We start from the raw sequence: 18,599 nt of genomic DNA on the forward strand, positions 1-18,599 counted from the left end.
CCTGTATCTTTAGGAGAAGAGAAAGTCAGCCAAGTGCAGGTGTTCTTGCAACCCTGTAATGAGAAAAACCATAAGGTGGAATTCTTCCTTCCCGCTGCACAACTTTGAAAGATTCAGAAAACCTCTTGGTTGCCAGGCCCAGCCCAGCTCATCCCAGCAGATCTTGGGTTTGGCTTTCTCCCTAAATCGTCCTACGTCAGCGAGAAACTGATGGTGAACAGTTTCAGATAAAATCAATGGCAACATCCGGGTCTTGTTACAAATCAAGGTAAATGAACATTCAGTGGCCACTTTATGCAGGCCACTGAGACCACAATCCTGACAGTAAGCCCAATGAAGACCATGTGACTTACTTCTACATCTAAACAATAGCACTGCACTGTGAATTTCATTGTGCATATCTCACTGGAATCTAAAATATTTGTCATTTGCTATTTACAAGTATTTATGGAGTTATAAATCATGCACCTTGTAATAAGTGCCCCATAGAGAGTTACAACTAAGAATGTGCAAAGGAATTTAAGCTAAATGTAGTTATGCAGAACTTCATGATAAAAAAAATGGCTGATCTACCTTGGAAAATGTGCTGTAATAGACCCAATGTTAGACCTATAAGATGTTGAGGTTCTTCCACATCTATTTTTTTTAAGGAGGGCATAAGGAATTTTAGTTTCCATGTGTTTTAAATGTCAGAATAACAACAATGCAAAGCTCCAATTCAAATACTAAAGCAAAGATATTACAACTTAACATCAACTGCCAAATATGTTCCACACAACATCAGCATATGTAGATGGTCAGAGGAAAATCTATTCTTATGTATCATTTATTCTGCAAAAATAATGGCTTGTTTTTGTACTGTTCATGAACCAATCTGGAATGTATCTTGCAATGTGCCCCCCCCAATCATTTCATTAAGTTTTTGATCTTACAGTACCAAAGTTGTGTAATTTCATATTCAGTATGCAACAATATAGAATCACATCTGGCTAGCTTTATATTATTTTCTTTCCTTCTTTTGTCCTCTGTACATTCTATTTTTATGCCACAGTAAACCAGCCTATGCCTTGATGGAAATTGCTTATAGCATTTTTAACATTAGCGATTACATTTTACCCATTCCTCCCATCTGTACTGTTCCCTACAACATGTACAGTACAGTACAAAATGTTACACTAAATAAACTACACATTACATCCAGTTCCATGATTCTTTTTTCTCTTCTTTTTCCTAGGACACGATGAAGCTGCTGATGCAGATTGAAGCAGTGTAGTAGGAAAGGGACACTTCTTAACGCTCCTCCTTTACACCATTTTCCAACAAAAAATCCCCTCTCCACTTTCAGCTACTTTTACCCCTGCCAAGGAAAACAAACTGGTACTGATAGATTTGTAGAGTTAGTCTGCATCCACAGTACACCATACATTTAAAGTACATGGCTTTCCCCAAAGAATCTTGGGAATTGTAGTTTGTTAAGCATGCTGGGAATTGTAGATCTGTAAGGAGGAAACTACCATTCCCACAATTCTTTGGGGATGCCGTGTATTTTAAATGTAAGGTGTGGATGTGAGGTTAGAAGAGATGTAAGAGGCATCTAGGGCATTCCTTTAATGCAGGAAGATGGGTCTGCCCAATCTCTATAAAGTGAACGATGCAATCCTAACCACGACAAATCATAAACCAAGGACAGACGGGCTACAAGGTTTGCTAACAGAACAGTAACTCCAAAGGATTCATACAAGTGAGCCAAGCCACAAATGCTCCAGAAGTGGCCTCCTACGCCATCCAAAAACTAAACAAAAGGGGGAAAACTGAACTCAGGTTCATTAAACTACTGAACACAGGAAAAAGTCCATCCTGTCTCCATAGAAGATCACTGATCAGAACCTGGTACTGAGCAAAATCCATGAGGTGGCCTCACCAAACACCTTACTTGCCAAGTACAAGTGGGCTCATCCATTTTTACCTGTGCTGGAACATCAACAGCGTGATTTTAAAAAGATGTGAAGCTGTGTTAAGCCTAAATATTTTTCTTATCTATTCTTGGACCCTTCTAATGCAACACTCACAACAGTTGCTTAACACTTTTTATTTTGAATCTTTTTCTACTTTCTTTCAAACTTACACACACACACATACCAACCAGCACTCAGGGCAATTAATACACTGAGCCATGAATTTTAAAATGAATTATTGAGGTTGCCCTCCTATCACTCTTTTCCCGTTCTGCACCCGGGACTTACCGGGCTAAGGGATGAGTTTGCGGCCTCAGCTGAAGCTGGAGCTGCCATCTTGGGGGGGGCGTGCACGCGGTGCACCGACGCAGCACATAGCAAAGGGGAAGGGCGGCCAAAGGGTATTTAAACCTGAGCCGCCGGCTTCCTGACCTCTTTTGAATTTGGCTGCACCCGCCCGACCCTCCCTCAGCTGCAGTGTGATTCATTTGGTCACTACGGGGCCAACTAGGAATTTTTGGCCTGCCTGCCTCGCTTTGCCGGCAGGTTTCTTTTGCCTACTCCACACTGTGGTTACAGGGGAAGGGTCAAGGGTTAGCACGGGTGCCTTTGGGGTTAATAGGCTGATTGGTCTGTTTAGCTTTAAGATGCCAATGGTCACTTGTGCAAGAAGTGCAGGGAAAGGTAAAAGGGAAAGGGCAGCTAGGTGACACCTTTAGGCACCTTTGGGGGTGATAGGTGGTCCGGAGGCCTGCAGCTCAGGGCTATACAGCCCGGGGGCAAAATACAGGCTGCCTTTGGGGCCAACGTGCCTCATCCGCTCGGAGTTTCGGGGCTTTGGGGGGGGTGACGTGGGTTGGACCCCCTACACATCTTCAGGGCGTGGCCTGAGCTGCGGTTTGGCACAGGGCAGCCCCTGGCTCAGGCAGGGTTTGGTTGCCCTATAGCTGCAAGCAGGCTTTGCCTGGATCATCAGAATGCTTCCCCACTTAATTTCCCCTCTGCAGGTTCATTATGCTAATTGGATTCTGTTTAATAAAGTGGCCCATGATTCAACCCAGTGAATGGTATCTGTGCTTTATTTCGGCAGTAGGCCGCAAAAAAGAGCAAGTTCTGTTTCTATGTCACTTACTGCTCAAAGTATAATGATGTCATGAGTAAGACTGAGCAGGAAATCTCTAATTATACTTTACCTAGAAATCTCCAATCACACCGAGGAATCTATGGGGCTCACTTCTGAATAGTCATGCACAGGATTGCACTGTAATTTTGTATTACCAAGATCTTTATACATCACACATGCCATTGTCGAACTAAAAGAATACTAATTTAGAAATGTTGGAAGCACCATTTACAAGAACAATATTTTTTAAAAAACACATTTATACGCCCAGGTACTTTCCCATCTGTTTCAGAAAGGTTTCCCCCATCTGATCATATAGTCTGACAACTTACATATACTATTATTGAATCCAGAAGTATCTCACTGGATGGGAAGGAGCTGCTATGCTAGCTTCCCAGTAGGTTGGGTGCTATTGCTTACTGGGAAGGACAAGCAGAGGGGCAAGGTCAGTGCAGTCAAAATGCACCAGCAGAGCCAGTCTGGCACTCCTACCAGTGCGCTTGCACTGTGCCAATCTACCTGCCACCTTACCCCTCTCTTGCAGTAAGCAACTCACCTGTCACAAAAGTATCGTAATGGCTCTGCTCCACTTAGCCAGCCACTTCTAAATGAATCTATGAAAACAGTTATTTACCTAATACTTGGATAGAGCCTAGAGGGTTATACCCCATGGTGTCATCCACTGATGGAAGGAATTTGTCAGCAGAATTTGGAGGGGGGGGTGGCATGGGAAGCTACAGGGAGGAGGGGAAATGCCAAAAATTGCTTCTCTCCTCTATTACACTAATGGATTCCTTCCATCAGAGGACAGACATCATTAGTTGCCACCCAAAATAATTCCAAAGGAAAGAAAAGATCATTCACAACCTAGTTCAGATGAACTATATCATTACTCAATCAAGATTTTAAAACTTGGACATGATGATAGCATATATCACTGTTTTTAACTGAATAAACAACATTAAAACAATGTTAACAGTATATACAATATTTGTATAACATACTTTATGGCTAAAATATCATTAGATTGGACATTTTGCCATTTCTTTCCTGGAATTAAGTAGGTTTGGATAACAACTACTTTTTATTTATATAATCATATGGTCTATCACCCTCTTCCTGAAATCTGTAATTTCTTTTTAACATACTGGGTTACCAGATTCCATATTTCCATTAATTCTGTGTTCTTTTCTTTATCTTTGAGCAACACTTCTAATTTTTCATGTCCATTTATTTCCAGATCTTTCCAATTAAATTGAATTTACTGAGCTTATGGGTATTTTTCTATGATCTGGCATATCAAATTCTGGCTATGGTTATAATATACAATATTTGGGTCCAAAATATTGGTTGGATATTCACTTTCACAAAACTCAGTAGCCAAAATATAGGATTTAAAGGTATATTAATATCTGTTTAACCATGTTAATTTCCATGGTTCTATTACCATTATTCCATTACCATTACTTCTGCCTTGGACAGAGGATGTTTGTGGCAAACGTTATCTGCCACTAACATTAACAGAAGGCTCTTGTATTTAATACAAATGTTATCCACCAGTACATCTCTCAGAGATACTTAGAGGAGTATGTCAGGGATGACTTCTGGCTGCCTTCCTTTTCAATTTTTATATCAGTGGCATTGTACAGGAACTGAGTGGCCTGGAATATCTCCCAGGTTCAATCTTAGATGTCAAGCCCTTCATTCTCTTGCATGCCAATGATATTGCTATGATTTCCACCACATTAATTGGGATGCGAAGGTTATTAAGAAAATTGAGTAAGTTCTGTACAAAAGAGCATTTAACTATCAATCATGCCAAAACAAAAGTGGTTGTTTGTGGAAGGAAGAAAAAAAGTCATGTATTGAAGTTAGACAACATGCCCATTGAACAACAACATAATTTTAGATATTTGGGATCTGGGTTTAATGCCCAACTTTCATGGAAGCCACAACTAGATACAGTCAAGTTGAAATCTTCCCATTCCATCCAATCTTTGATGAATTTCTCTAAATTCCAAGGTGGGAGCTTTGTTGCGCCAGCAGCTGAGGTGTTTTGGAAGAAGATAGTCCCACAACTGTTGTATGGTACAGAGATGTGGGAGTACACAAATGTTACTACTCTGGAGATAGTACAGAATTCTTTCATGAGATCCCTGTTAGCTGTCCCTCAAGGTACACCTGCACCTCTTTTAAGGGCACAAACAGGATTATTTTGTAAAGAATCCTGCACTCATGCTGCACTTTGGCTGAAGTAGACTTGTGTGAATTATTTGCACTTGCCCCCCCCCCAAAAAAAATGCTATCTGGAGCTACTGCAAATTTCAACCAAAAGATCCTGAGTAAATTCTATTGGATCTACCCTGTATACATATGGGGTTAACACTGCAGTTTTACCCGCCTTTTCTTCCACCAGAGTTAAGCAGCTGTTCAAAGAAAGAATCCATCTGTATTCTAAACAGTGGGACCTGTGTTCAGTTACACAAATGTCATAGTCTATTTGGTACCTATGATATAAAATTATATTTGGTATGTAGCAATACTTTACCATTTGGACAGTGGTTCCTTTAAGAAAATCATTCACAGGTTTATTACTTCAGTTTATGCCTTCTGCTTTTTAGAATGGGAGGTTTTCCAACATTCCAACTGATCAAAGATTTTGTATTTGTGAATCTGGTGAAGCTGAGGACATTGTACATTATTTTTTAAGCTGCCCCCTATGATTCCCCAAGGTATAAGTTTGTCTCCTACATCCTTTGCTCCTTGTCAAACAGACTTCCTCTGGCACAGACATGGACATTGCTAGCAGGCAATGATGTATTTATCTATATCCAGGTGGCAATGTTTGCTGTAGCTGCAAGAAAATTATGACCCAGTCATCAAAAAAACCCATTGGAGTGAGCTGGATGGGTTCTTGCTCTGTCATGTTGTAATATCTATGCACCAATTTACAGGGAGGGTCAGTGTGCCTTTAGTCCCAGAGAGGAAGTTTTATTTCAACTATGTCTCTGTTGTTACTTTTTGTACGTTCTATATTGTTTGATGAAAATATGTTAAACTGACCTGTATTTTTATATGTATTTTTTGTATTTTGTATTTACTGAATTGTGGTAGCCTATGGCTCTGAGCAATAAAGTCAGTCAGTCAGTCTCTCTCTCCCTCTCTCCCTCTCTCCCCCTCTCTCTCCCTCCCCCTCTCCCCCTCTCTCCCCCTCTCTCCCCCCCATGGCTCAGTATTCCTGTACTTTATAACATTCCTACCACAGACGTAAGAAATCATTGTTATCTTTTCCACAATGCCAGTATATCGCATCTCCAATACTCCCAATCTTCTTAGACTGCCATCTCATCCAGTGCCATTCGGTGGCTATATTAAGACCATTTTTGTGATAACTAGTGGCCACCAAGAAAGTTAACAGTGAAGTCCATACTGCCTCTGATACACTTGTTGCAAATCTCAGTTCCATTTATTTTCATAATAGGCACCTTTCCCAATCTTATATCATTATATATTGAACAAGAGCAGACTGGGTTTATTTAAAACATGGAAATGTCTTAAAATATAGCACTAGTGGTAGACTGTATAGAAATAATAATAATAATAATAATAATAATAATATTTTATTTATTGGTCGCCTATCTGTCCAGGTTAGTGGACACTCTAGGCGACTTACAATAACAAAAAGCTATACATAATATACATATACAAAAACAAACCACAGTCCTAAACAATTTAAAACCAATTTCCAATTAAAACATCATAAAATTAATCCTCCTTAATCCCACAAAAAAAAAAAAAAGCAGCACACAAAAAACAAACAAAAAACAAACAAACACCCAGGCCACCCCAGCCAGCCGGCTTATGTATCCCTCCAAAGAGGGACAGGTGGTAGCAATCAGTCCCAGCTGGCTGGGTACCTGGGGCCTGGTCCTGCAGGATGCAGGTCTGCCAGGCAGAAGTCCCACAGGGAAGGGTGGTGGAGGTGGTGATCCCGCAGCAGCAGCAGCAGCAGCAGCAGCAGCAGCAGCAGCAGCAGCAGCAGCAGCAGCAGCAGCAGCAGCAGCAGCAGCAGCAGCAGCAGCAGCAGCAGCAGCAGCAGCAGCAGCAGCAGCAGCAGCAGCAGCAGCAGCAGCAGCAGCAGACTCTCCTTCCCTGGGCGGCGATGTTCTCTTCCTGCAGGCCCTGGGTCTCCCAGGCCACCCCAGCCAGCCGGCTTATGTATCCCTCCAAAGAGGGACAGGTGGTAGCAATCAGTCCCAGCTGGCTAATACTGGCTAAATAGCTAATACTACCTTACAGCAATGTGCCATTAACTTTTTAGGTGTTAAGAAAGCATTTGATTGTGTAGAGTGGGTTTATTCAATTCAATTATTGAAACATTTTAATTTACATCCATTTATAAAATAAATGACTTTAGTATGTTCCAAATTATCTGCTACTGTCTCTGTTAATGGTTAGTTATCAGAGCAATTTTATTTTCATTCAGGGACAAAGTTGTCTCTTCTCCCATTTATTTGTATTAATTTTTTAGCCACTGACAATAGCTATTGGAAATGATCATTTCATTTCTAGATTTAAAATTGGACCAATGGTCTTCAAATTTTCTCTTTATATTGATGATTATATATTAATTTTAACTTCTTCTGAAAAATATATTTCTCAACTTTTCATACTTTAAAACTCTTTTAGTTAAATATCAGGATATAAAGTACAGCTAAATCAGAATGATTTGTTTTTAATATAGAAGAACAACTTTAAAATTCTTTAGCTTTATGTAGCTCTATCCTTTGGACAAAAACCACTCCAATCACATATTTAGGGATTTGGTTACAACAAGACATAAACAATGTAAATAAAACCATAATTCAAGTACAGAAAGTACATCTCTTGGCATGTCCTAGATAGAATTGTTTCTGTGATACTGAATTTACTGCCTAAAATATCGTTTTGTTTATTAACAGACCTCTCTCAGTAGATACGATGACTAAATTCTGGGGGGGGGAGATTATCAATTTTCTTTGGTTAAATGAACCATCAAGAGCTGCTGCTTCTAAATTACTTTTTCAGAAAAATTCTCAAGGGGGTCTTAGAGTTCCAAATATCATCAATTATTATTACGCACACTTGTATCTCTTTATGATGAGTACACTTTAGATAAGACTGTGATTGCTCAATGGAAGTATATGAAACAAACGTTTTTTATTATTTTGGTTTCAAAAAAGAGCAATAGAACAAGATTTTTAAATATTATCTTCAATAACATTTTGATCCTATAGTGTAAGTTTCAGCCTTGTTAAAGTTCAAACTCAACACCTTTAAAATCAGTATGTCCTATAGAGTGTCAGAGCTCGATACATTTTTATATTTGGAAGACAAAATAGAAAATCCCATTTCACAATTTGGTGGTTAATAATTGTGTGATATCCTGCAAAGTAGTAGTAGTTATGGACAGATACAGATCTCATTTTTCAATACTTTCAGCTCAAGCACATTATCACTCAGCTTATGCTTAAATATTTCCATTTACATACAAATTCAAAATTTGAACTTTTAATAACAGCTCCTTCCTCATGCAATTTTATAAGTAAAAATATACTTTGAATCATAAAAAATCATTTAATAAAGGGACAGAAATTCAAATGCAACAAATATTAGATGAGGAGTAGATCTGGATATTTAACAATCTAAATTAATGTAGATTAATCAGTGCTAATTTAAGAGATAGTTTCTTTTATCTTTTGTTTTTAAGATTTTTTAAAGGATATTTTAAGTTTATTATCACTCATTTGATACCCTGGGCTCCCTTTAAGAGGAAGGGAAGGTTATGAATTTAATAAATAAAATAATAACAAATAAAACAAACACTGGTTTGGATCCAGGCATGGTCTTCTGTGAACAGAAGGGCTCCTTCCATTCACAGCAGGGACTCTGATCCAGCAGATACTCAATGGCATCTCGTTCAACACAAATTAAATTAAATTAACTCTAATATCAGTGATAAATGCTAGAAACAACCATTCAGGCCACTGCATCATGTTGCTGGGCGTAAACTTACAAACTTTTGAAAATGATTGCCAAGTAGATGGAAGACAGTTCTAAACTCTGATTTGTCTATTGTATGATTTATGTTTGGACACTCAAATCATGTTGTGCTTTCTTAACTACGGTTAGCACAAGCCATGGTTTAGTGTGATATCTGACCTCAGCCTAATTCTCAGCATCCACACCAAACTACACTTCTCAAGATTCTTCAGGTGAAACCACAAGTTTTAAACTGGTACAAAATCTATATAGATTTGTACTGTAACGTACCCAATATCAAAAATGACAAAGATGTCGCAAGGGGACTAGACTTCTTAGAACGGCAGGAGTAACAAAATCTTAAACTGAATAACTTTGAACTTAACACATACATTTTGATTGAGTGGCTGCATAACAGCATTTGAATCAAAGTTAGACTTAAGATGGCAAAATACTGCAGGATAAAATATTAATACATGGTGAATGTAGCCATTAGATATTAGTGAGTTGTTTGGGGAGGAAATGAAAACTTTTGACAATTTGCATTACTCTACATTCATTTTCTTGTTTTTAAACATCTGGCAATCCAAGGTCTTAGGGCACAGCATTAAAAGAAAATTATTAGGTCATCTTGCCCTGACCCTGCCAATATAATTTTCCTCCCAACACTATATGGATAAGTGACCTGTTCAGTCCAATTCTAAATGTTATGTAACAGCATATACGTTTGCCAGGATTCCATATGCTTTCCCACTCATGAACTAAGTAGCCAAGGGAACTCCCAAGTCAGGATTTTCCAGATGGTGCAGAAATATGCTATTGACCCAACACAGTTATCCAATGATCTTTTTTTTTTTTCATTCCAGGGTTTATGTTAGATAAGTTTCAGTCTTTTTTACAACCATATTCCAGATTGAGTAACTGGATTTAAAACCTGGTAGCTGTACAGGCAGGAAGTCAGGTCCTACAAGGATGAATTTTATTCTCAACATCACTAGAAGATCATCTCAATTTCATGGATGGGCAGGGTCACTCTGCAGCACCTAACCTAGTGCCCTCTAAGTGTTATAGACTACAATACCCATCATCCCTGCAACTGGCCAAACTGACTGGGGCTCATGGAGGCTGTACATCTGGAGGGCAACCAGATTATCAAAGGCTAGTGCATGTGAGGGGGAGAAGGAGCAAGTTCCCATGTCCAGCTCATTGTGCTATGTTCTCTTTATTGGGGGAAAATGTGTTTCTTTGCCACAAAGAGGATACAGCAAAATGTCAGCTCATCCTCTGCTCCAGTTCCTCCTCTTTGCCCAATTCCCTGATTCCAACACAAACACACTGACAAATATCAGATCTACATCCTGTAGCACTGTGCAACACAGAGTGGTTGGCTCCTGGTTTGAAGAGGCCCTTAGCCCGGTGCTTTCCATGGGCCCCTTCTTAACTCTGATGCTCCCCTGACTGCAGGCTTACCTGTCAGCAGCAAAGTTCAACTGCAAGCTGTCATTCATAACTTCCCATAATACACTGGAGCAATGTTACATCAGGGACTTCAGAGCATCATGGGAAATTTAAAATGGTGGCTCATACCTCCCTGGGGCAAGCATCAGCACCAGTGGGCCCTGCTGTAGCACTGGGAGCCTAACAGCTGTCCAAACGTGCCAGGGCCTGATGTAGGGCCTGGAAAAGTAGAGTGAATCAGTGCATACCCATAGAACACATGTGAGTGATACACATATGCATTTCTCCAGTGTGCCATTACAGCCCTTTTCTGAGGAACAGACTTCCAATTTTGCCAAAGGTGCTGTACGTATATAGCTTTATGAAAGCTGACATGACTGAATTCCATAATAATCATTGCTACTATATTTAAAAATAAAGTGGATGGTCCAGCCCATAACCAGTAAGATAGCAAAATGGGGCCATTCACAGGCAAGGTCTGAGGTTTCTGCATAGTCAGTGAACTGCCAGAGAGTGACAAAGGCAATCTATTGTGCAACTTCCCATGGATTACTGTGTGCAGTTCTGGTTGCCACATCTTAATATTTTAGATACTGTAAGAAATGGAAAAGGTGCAGAAAAGGACAACCAAAATTATCAAGGGGTGGAGCTACTCGCTATATATTTATCTATTTATTTTATCATATTTTTATTTATTTATTTTATTTATCTATTATAACACTGATGTCCTACTTTTCCTCCAAGGAGCTCAAGGTGGCATACAATCATGGTTCTCCCCCTCCTGAATTTTATCCTCACAACAACACTGTGAGGTAGGTTAGACTGAGAGCTAGCAACAGGCCCAAGGTCACCCAGTGAGCTTCATGGCCAAGTGGGGATTTGAATCCCAGTTTCCCAGGACCCAGTTGGATATTCTAACCACTATACCACATTGATTCTTCCACCTTTCCTCCAAGCAGTTCAAAGTGGCGGCATTCACAGTTCTCACCCTCCCAATTTTATCCTCATAACAAATCTGTGAGGTAGGTTAGGCTGAGAGGTAGTGGTTGGCCCAAGGTCACCCAGTTAACTTCCTGGCTGAGTCCGTAAAAAAAGGCAAGTATGGGGGGGCATGATAAAATTTTATAAAATTATGCATGGTGTGGAGAGATATTAATTTTGCTCCCTCTCTTATAATGCTAGAACCCGGGGTCATCCAATTGGAGATTCAGGACAGACAAAATGAGGTACAGAATTTGCTACCACAAAATGTAATAACCCCCCAACTTGGATGGTTTTTAAAAGGGTCTTAAACATGGGACACCTGAAGCTAGACTAGACAGGCCTTTGGTCTGATCCTGCGGGACTCTTCTTAGATATACTGAACCATCTTGCCTTGGTAAGATGAGAGAGAAGTCTGTTGAGCTGCCCAGCATCTAGTTTCCAGCAGCTCCAGTTAGTGGCATCAATACAATGCAGGAAAAGAGGGCATGTGACCCACAGCATGCACAAACACACATACACGTCTCTCAAGTTGGGAGCTGAGGGCACAGCTTGATCCCCCCAGATAGTGCCCCCCCGTATAATACTACAATACTATAGGACTGGAGATAATAGCATGAGGAGGGTGGTGGTGTGTTTTCTTAAAGCACCCTTTTCCATGCTATAACGACTACCATCCTCCAATCACCATGTCCCTCCTCCACCACCAACAATCATCTTCAGAAGAAAACTGCTCCCAGGCACCCAACTTACAATATTTATGATTTGTGAAGCATCTGAAAAAAACTAAGCACAATACAGAATGCCAATGGACTACATTCTAATTTACAATATAAGAATAAATTTGTCATCCACGTAGAATTTTGTCACCTTATTCCCAATGGAAACAACTTTCCTTATACCTCTGGGATCAGAAAAACATAGATCTTTTTGGTCTTCTTAAAGCCTGTGAGTCTATACATCAACTTAAACAAACAAGCAACACAGGGGAGGCCTCTTGAAATCCAAACCACATGGATGCTGATTCATGTGGCAAACCACACATCACACGAAACTAGCAATTTGCCACCACAAATCAGTTTTGACAGTCTACAGTGGGATGGCAAATGTCCACCTGGCATGCAGTCACATAGAAAATGGCTTGCCACACTGAAGCAGCTGCCATAAAGGTTGGATTTCAAATACCACTGTGTGCCAATAAATCATAGAATTGAATAATAGAGTTGGAAGGGACCTATAAGGCCATTAAGTCCAAGCATATGCTCAATGCTGCCCCATATTTTCATACTATGGCGACCAAAATGCATAATAAGAACACAAATTTCACACACATAGGTCAGTCAGTTTTACAATTTGCCCTTCAGCTTCACCCAGGCATCCCCTTTGCTAGGTGATAAATAGCAGAACATTTCAAAATATTCATACTTTCCCATATAATTGGTTGGAAGCTAACCTTGAAATACACACCTGTCATATTATATAGCTATTCCATCACCCTGGAGAGTTCTGTACAGTTAAATTCCCATCACAATTATTTATATATCTCATTTCTTTAGTAAAGTTTTTATAGTCCTTTATCTCATTCATCTTCAAAACAGCCTTTTAAGGAAAGTCATTATTCCCTTTTACAAGGAAGAAGCTGAGGCAGAGAGAAAACGCCTTGTTCTACCAGTGTGTTCTTCAACCTTGGGTCCCTGACCGTTGACTAAGTTAGCTTTGGATGATGGGGGTTGTAGTCTAATAGCATCTGGGGAACCAAGGTTGAAGAACACTAGGCTGCAATCCTATCCAGGTTCCACATTTCCTTGAGTAGAAGCCTTATGGAACACAAGGGGCCTCACAAAACATGCACAGGATCGTGTTGCACAGTGGCTAGCAGGCGACGTAAAGGGTGCAGAATTCACTGATGCTCAAATGATTTCAAATTTCAGAAAAGCCTGCCACTGCTTTAATTCAACGCTCTTTTTACATCCTTATGTTTTGTTAGCATAAGTAACACCGCGGAGAGTTAAAAGCAACTCGTTATGATTGACATATCCACCAAAACACCTTTCCCAGCCTAAAAGCACAGATTCAGCGAAGGCTTCGTTCGTATGCACAGTTACTTAGTGGTCAATCCCGCTGAAATCAGTGAAATTCACTGGCGAGTCAAGGTGGATAGGATCGCACTGCGTGTGGTCAGCAACGGAGCTCCAAGGAACGAATGCAACATGCGGAGAGAAATGGCTATAAATCCCTCTCTACCCAGATGCCCCATCCAGGTGACTAAAGAACATTGGAAAGAAACAAGATTTTTTTTTTTTAAAAAAATGAAGCATTCCCTTTTTGGAAAAGCAAATCAACTTTGCTATTCTACTTCGGCAACTATTTTCTAGTATACAATTTGCAATATCTACATTTAATTGGTTTTTAATAATAATAATAATAAAAGCATCCTTCGTTTGTCAGCTTGCAAATCCAGGCTGCATCGGATCTCCTACCTGCTTTAGTGTGCACAGAGGAGTGGCTAACGCCGCTGCGGACCGAAAGAGTTTGCTGGTAGATCCAAGCTGAGTTAAGGATGATATATTATGTGCACCAAGACAAAAAGCAAAAAAGACAGCAGTCCAAGCGGGAATGCTCTCATCAGCCTTCTTTCCCAGAAATCCCAGATAACGTGCCTGTTTCTCTTCCCTCGCGTATCAACAGCTACAGCTTGCTAAAGCGCCTCGCCACTTCGCGCAGAAATTTTCTGACTAGGCGCTTCGCAGGAGGGGGGCGGGGGCGGAGCCTAGGAGATAAGAAACCAGATAGGGAAGGAGCGGGGAGAAGGGGGGGGTTGCCATCGACGCTGCGCCTCCACGTGGAGAAAGTCTAATATGAAGAAAGCAGCCAGGCGAAGACTGAAGTTCATGCAGCTGAATGCTGGGGCTGTTTGGGGACATTAAAACTCTGCTTACATTCACCCAACTTTGTACGACAAACTGTTCTTACTTCACAGTTAAAGCAGACACATGAGACTGGATCTAGGATCAAGAAAAGAGGACACATCGCCTCAACTAAATTTTAGTTGTTTCCAGGACCAAGTTGATAAAAATGCTTGGCTTGAGAGAGTGAGAGTGTTACAGATATGTCTCTGTTTTCATATGTGGAATGTTGGAAGGTATGGGGGACAATGAGAGCCACTGTGGTGTAGTGGTTAAGGTGTTAAACTATGACCTGGGAGACCAGGGTTCAAATCCCCACACAGCCATGAAGCTCACTGGGTGACCTTGGGCCAGTCACTGCCTCTCAGCCTCATGAAAACCCTATTCATAGGGTCGCCATAAGTCGGAATCGACTCGAAGGCAGTACATTTACATTATAGGGGACAATGGTTTGAATGTCTTGCAGCTGATCGGCAGATCAACTCATTGCCCCTTCAGGTGTGGCCAATGGAAACACTTTGCTGTAGGCGACTAGTGTGCTCACAGCCATAGTTTACTACCAAGTAAGTATGACTGTGATTGTAGATATACTCACTTAGGCCCCTATCTGCACTATACATTTAAAGCACTGTTATACCAATGGGAATTATAGCTCTGTGAGGAGAATAGAGGTCTCCTAACAACTGTCAGCCCGTAGCCATACTATCCTGAACATGCCCAATCTTGTCTGATCTCGGAAGCTAAGCAGGGTCAGGCCTGGTTCGTACTTGCATAGGAGACCGCCTGAGAATGGCTGCCATAGGCTTAGAGAAAGGCAACGGTAAACCACCTCTGAATACCCCTTACCGTGAAAACCCCATGAGTATATATATATATAAAGATTCATAGGGTCTCCATAAGTCGTAATCGACTTGAAAGCATATAACAACTACTGTCAGCACCTTTAACAAACTACAGTTCCCAGGATTCTTTAAAGAAGCCATGACTGCTTAAAGTGGTATGATACTACTTTAAATGTACAATGCAGCTGGAGCTTTACTAAGGCAGAGGTCAGGAACCTTTTTCTGCCTGAGTGGAACATTTTGTTTGTTTGTCTGTTTGTTTATTATTTGGTTTATATCCCGCCCTTCCTCCTGGCAGGAGCCCAGGGTGGATGGGGCCAGAGGCAACTTTCTAGAGGTGGATGGGGCCAGAGGCAAAAAGTAGGCATAGCAATGGAAGTAGTATGCTACATTTCAGCAGTCACACAGATCAGGGGTTTGCAGCCCAGGGTGAAATAAGACACAGACACAATATATATTTGGGTTAAATAACGGGCCACTTTATTAACCAAATTCACATTGCATAATGAACCTACAGAGGGGAACATAAGTGCGGGATTCTCCTGGTGAGTCAGGCAAAGCCTGCTTGCAGCTATTGGGGTGATTCAACCCCTGCCAGGCAAGGGGCTGCCAATCTGCCAACCCCTTGCCCTGACCACACCCATAGGGTGTGTAGGAAGGCCAACCTGCGTCACCGCCTGCCCCCGGTGCCCTGAAACTCCGAGTGGATGAGACACGTTGGCCCCAAAGGCGACCCGTATCCTGCCCTCGGGCCGTATAACCCTGAGCTGCAGGCCTCCAGAACCGCCTATCACCTCCAAAGGTGCCTAAAGGTGTCACCTAGCTGCCCTTGACCTTTAACCTTTCTCGCACTTCCTTGCCATAAAGCAACCAATGAAGATATTAAGATCAAACAGCCAAATCAACCTAATAACCAGAAATGCACCCATGCTAACCCTGAGCACCCTCACCGCTAACCACAGTATGGAGTAGGGAAAAGAAACCCACCGGCTAAATACGCAGTCAAGCCAAAAATTCCTAGTTGGCCCCAAAGCAACCAAATTAATCACACTGCAGCAGAGGGAGGGTAGGGCGGGTGCCGAAGAAGAAGAAGAGGTGGGTGAGGGGCCGTCGCGAGCTTAAATAGGCTCGGCCACCCGTCATCCGCAACACGCCTTGATGGTGTCATGCCAGTCCTGGCGCGCCTACCCTTCTCCACAATGGGGGCTAGGGATTCACCCCGGGCCACAAATCTCACCCTGCGACTGGTAAGTACCCTGCGGAGCGGGGAGTTCTACAGACACACACATTCTGTATCTATCCAGGCAAAGAAAATACATTATTACAGTTTCTCTCCGATAGGTACCAACAAGTAGCATTGGGGGAGGAGGTTTCAGACCCTTGGCCTCTCAATTGTGGTGTGCCACAGGGCTCTATCCTCTCTCCCATGCTATTTAATATTTATATGAAGCCGCTGGGGACAATCATCAGGAGATTTGGGCTGCAGTGTCACCAATATGCAGATGACACTCAGCTCTATCTTTCATTTAAATCTTCACCAGAGTTGGCTGTGGAGACCTTGCCCAAGTGCCTGGAATCCGTGAGTGGATGGATGGGAAGGAACAAGCTGAAGCTGAACCCCGATAAGACCGAGGTGCTACTTGTGGGGGACAAAAGAAGGTTGGGAGATGTTGACCTGAAGTTCAATGGGGTGAGTTTACCCCTGAAGGACCAGGTCCGCAGCCTTGGGGTTGTACTTGACTCCAGGCTGTCCATGGAGGCTCAGATTTCGGCGGTGAGCCGGGCAGCCTGGTATCAACTATACCTCATACGAAGGCTACAACCCTACCTTCCTGCTCATCAGCTCCCCCTGGTAGTACACGCCCTGGTCACCTCTCGTTTGGACTACTGTAATGCGCTCTACGTGGGGTTACCCTTGAAAACGGTCCGGAAATTACAACTTATACAAAATGTGGCGGCTCGACTACTTACGAATAGTCGCCGCCGGGATCACATCACACCAGTGTTGTTCGATCTACACTGGCTTCCAGTTGTTTTCCGGGCCCAGTTCAAGGTGTTGGTATTAACCTTTAAATCCCTATACGGTCTCGGCCCAGTTTATCTTACGGAGCGCCTTCAACGCCACCAATTATGCCGCCCGACAAGATCAGCCACTCAAGGCCTTCTCTCAATCCCGCCGACAAAAACAGCTAGATTGGCGGGTACAAGAGAGAGGGCATTCTCAGTGGCGGCCCCCACTCTCTGGAACTCCCTCCCACAAGATCTCCGGCATGCCTCTTCCCTAAATGTATTCCGTAAAGCCTTAAAGACCTGGCTCTTTCAACAGGCCTTTGGGATCTCCGGGGAGGGTTAACTACTGTGACTGAAATGCCTCCTACCCTGTTTTAATATTGTTGCTGCTGTATTATTCTCATACTGTTTTTTATTGTATTATTGTATTTTATCTCATTGTGTTTTAACTGTTTTGTACGTCGCCTAGAGTGGCCTTTGGCCAGATAGGCGACACAGAAATTAAATTTATTATTATTATTGTTCAAGGACACATTCCATAGGAACATACATACACAAGAGGACAAGAAGAGCCTGCTGGATCAGGCCAATGGCCCATCTAGTCCAGCATCCTGTTCTCACAGTAGCCAACCAGCTGCCCATGGGAAGCCTGCAAGCGGTACCTGAGCGCAAGAGCACTCTCCCCTCCTGTGGCTACTAGCAACTGGTATTTGGAAACAGACTGCCTCCAACTGTGGGGGCAGATAGCCACCATGGCTAGTAACCAGTGCTAGCCTTATCAATTGATAGCCTTACCCTCCATTCTAGCCAGGCAAAATCACTTGAGGAGGGCACTGAGTAGAGCCAGTGAGGGGTGTGGCCTGGGGAGAGAGAGCCAGAGAGACTTGAGGACCTGAGGTTTTCCACTGTTGTACTAAGGAGTAATCATGACAGATACTCTTGGAGGTCACTGATTCATAGGGTCGCCATAAGTCGTAGTCGACTTGGAGGCACATAACAACAACACTAAGGAGTAAATTCCAAAGAGCTCCATTTGGCTGCACAGGAACTCTCCTTAGAATGTTTACATGGGGCTGGTTTGGACGACCCAGGCATCACATGGCGGGGGGAGCAAATATGCCAGCTATCCTCCCTCATCCATTATAGTATACCACCACCAAATGTCCATGCAGAGATGTCCAAATTACAGCCTACCTATACAAACAGACTAAACTCGCACACAGTCCCTAGCTGGCTATAATTCACACCTGCTGTCCTACCGTACAGGCTCCATTCAGTGGGCCAGATCAAACTAGCCCACAGA

At 42.2% G+C, this 18,599-nt stretch overlaps 1 protein-coding gene across 1 annotated transcript in view; it reads right to left on the bottom strand.

The window, feature by feature from the left end:
• Positions 1–14,246, bottom strand: part of COL21A1 (collagen type XXI alpha 1 chain) — a 178,127-nt gene extending 163,881 nt beyond the window's left edge. Inside the window, exon 1 of the mRNA XM_061622997.1 lies at positions 14,019–14,246. The gene's annotated coding sequence lies outside the window, so the exon portion shown is untranslated. The remainder of the gene's footprint in view (positions 1–14,018) is intronic.
• Positions 14,247–18,599: the final 4,353 nt, after the last annotated feature.

This window comes from Rhineura floridana, chromosome 4 (assembly GCF_030035675.1).
Source record: "Rhineura floridana isolate rRhiFlo1 chromosome 4, rRhiFlo1.hap2, whole genome shotgun sequence".
In the NCBI taxonomy this organism is placed as follows: domain Eukaryota; kingdom Metazoa; phylum Chordata; class Lepidosauria; order Squamata; family Rhineuridae; genus Rhineura; species Rhineura floridana.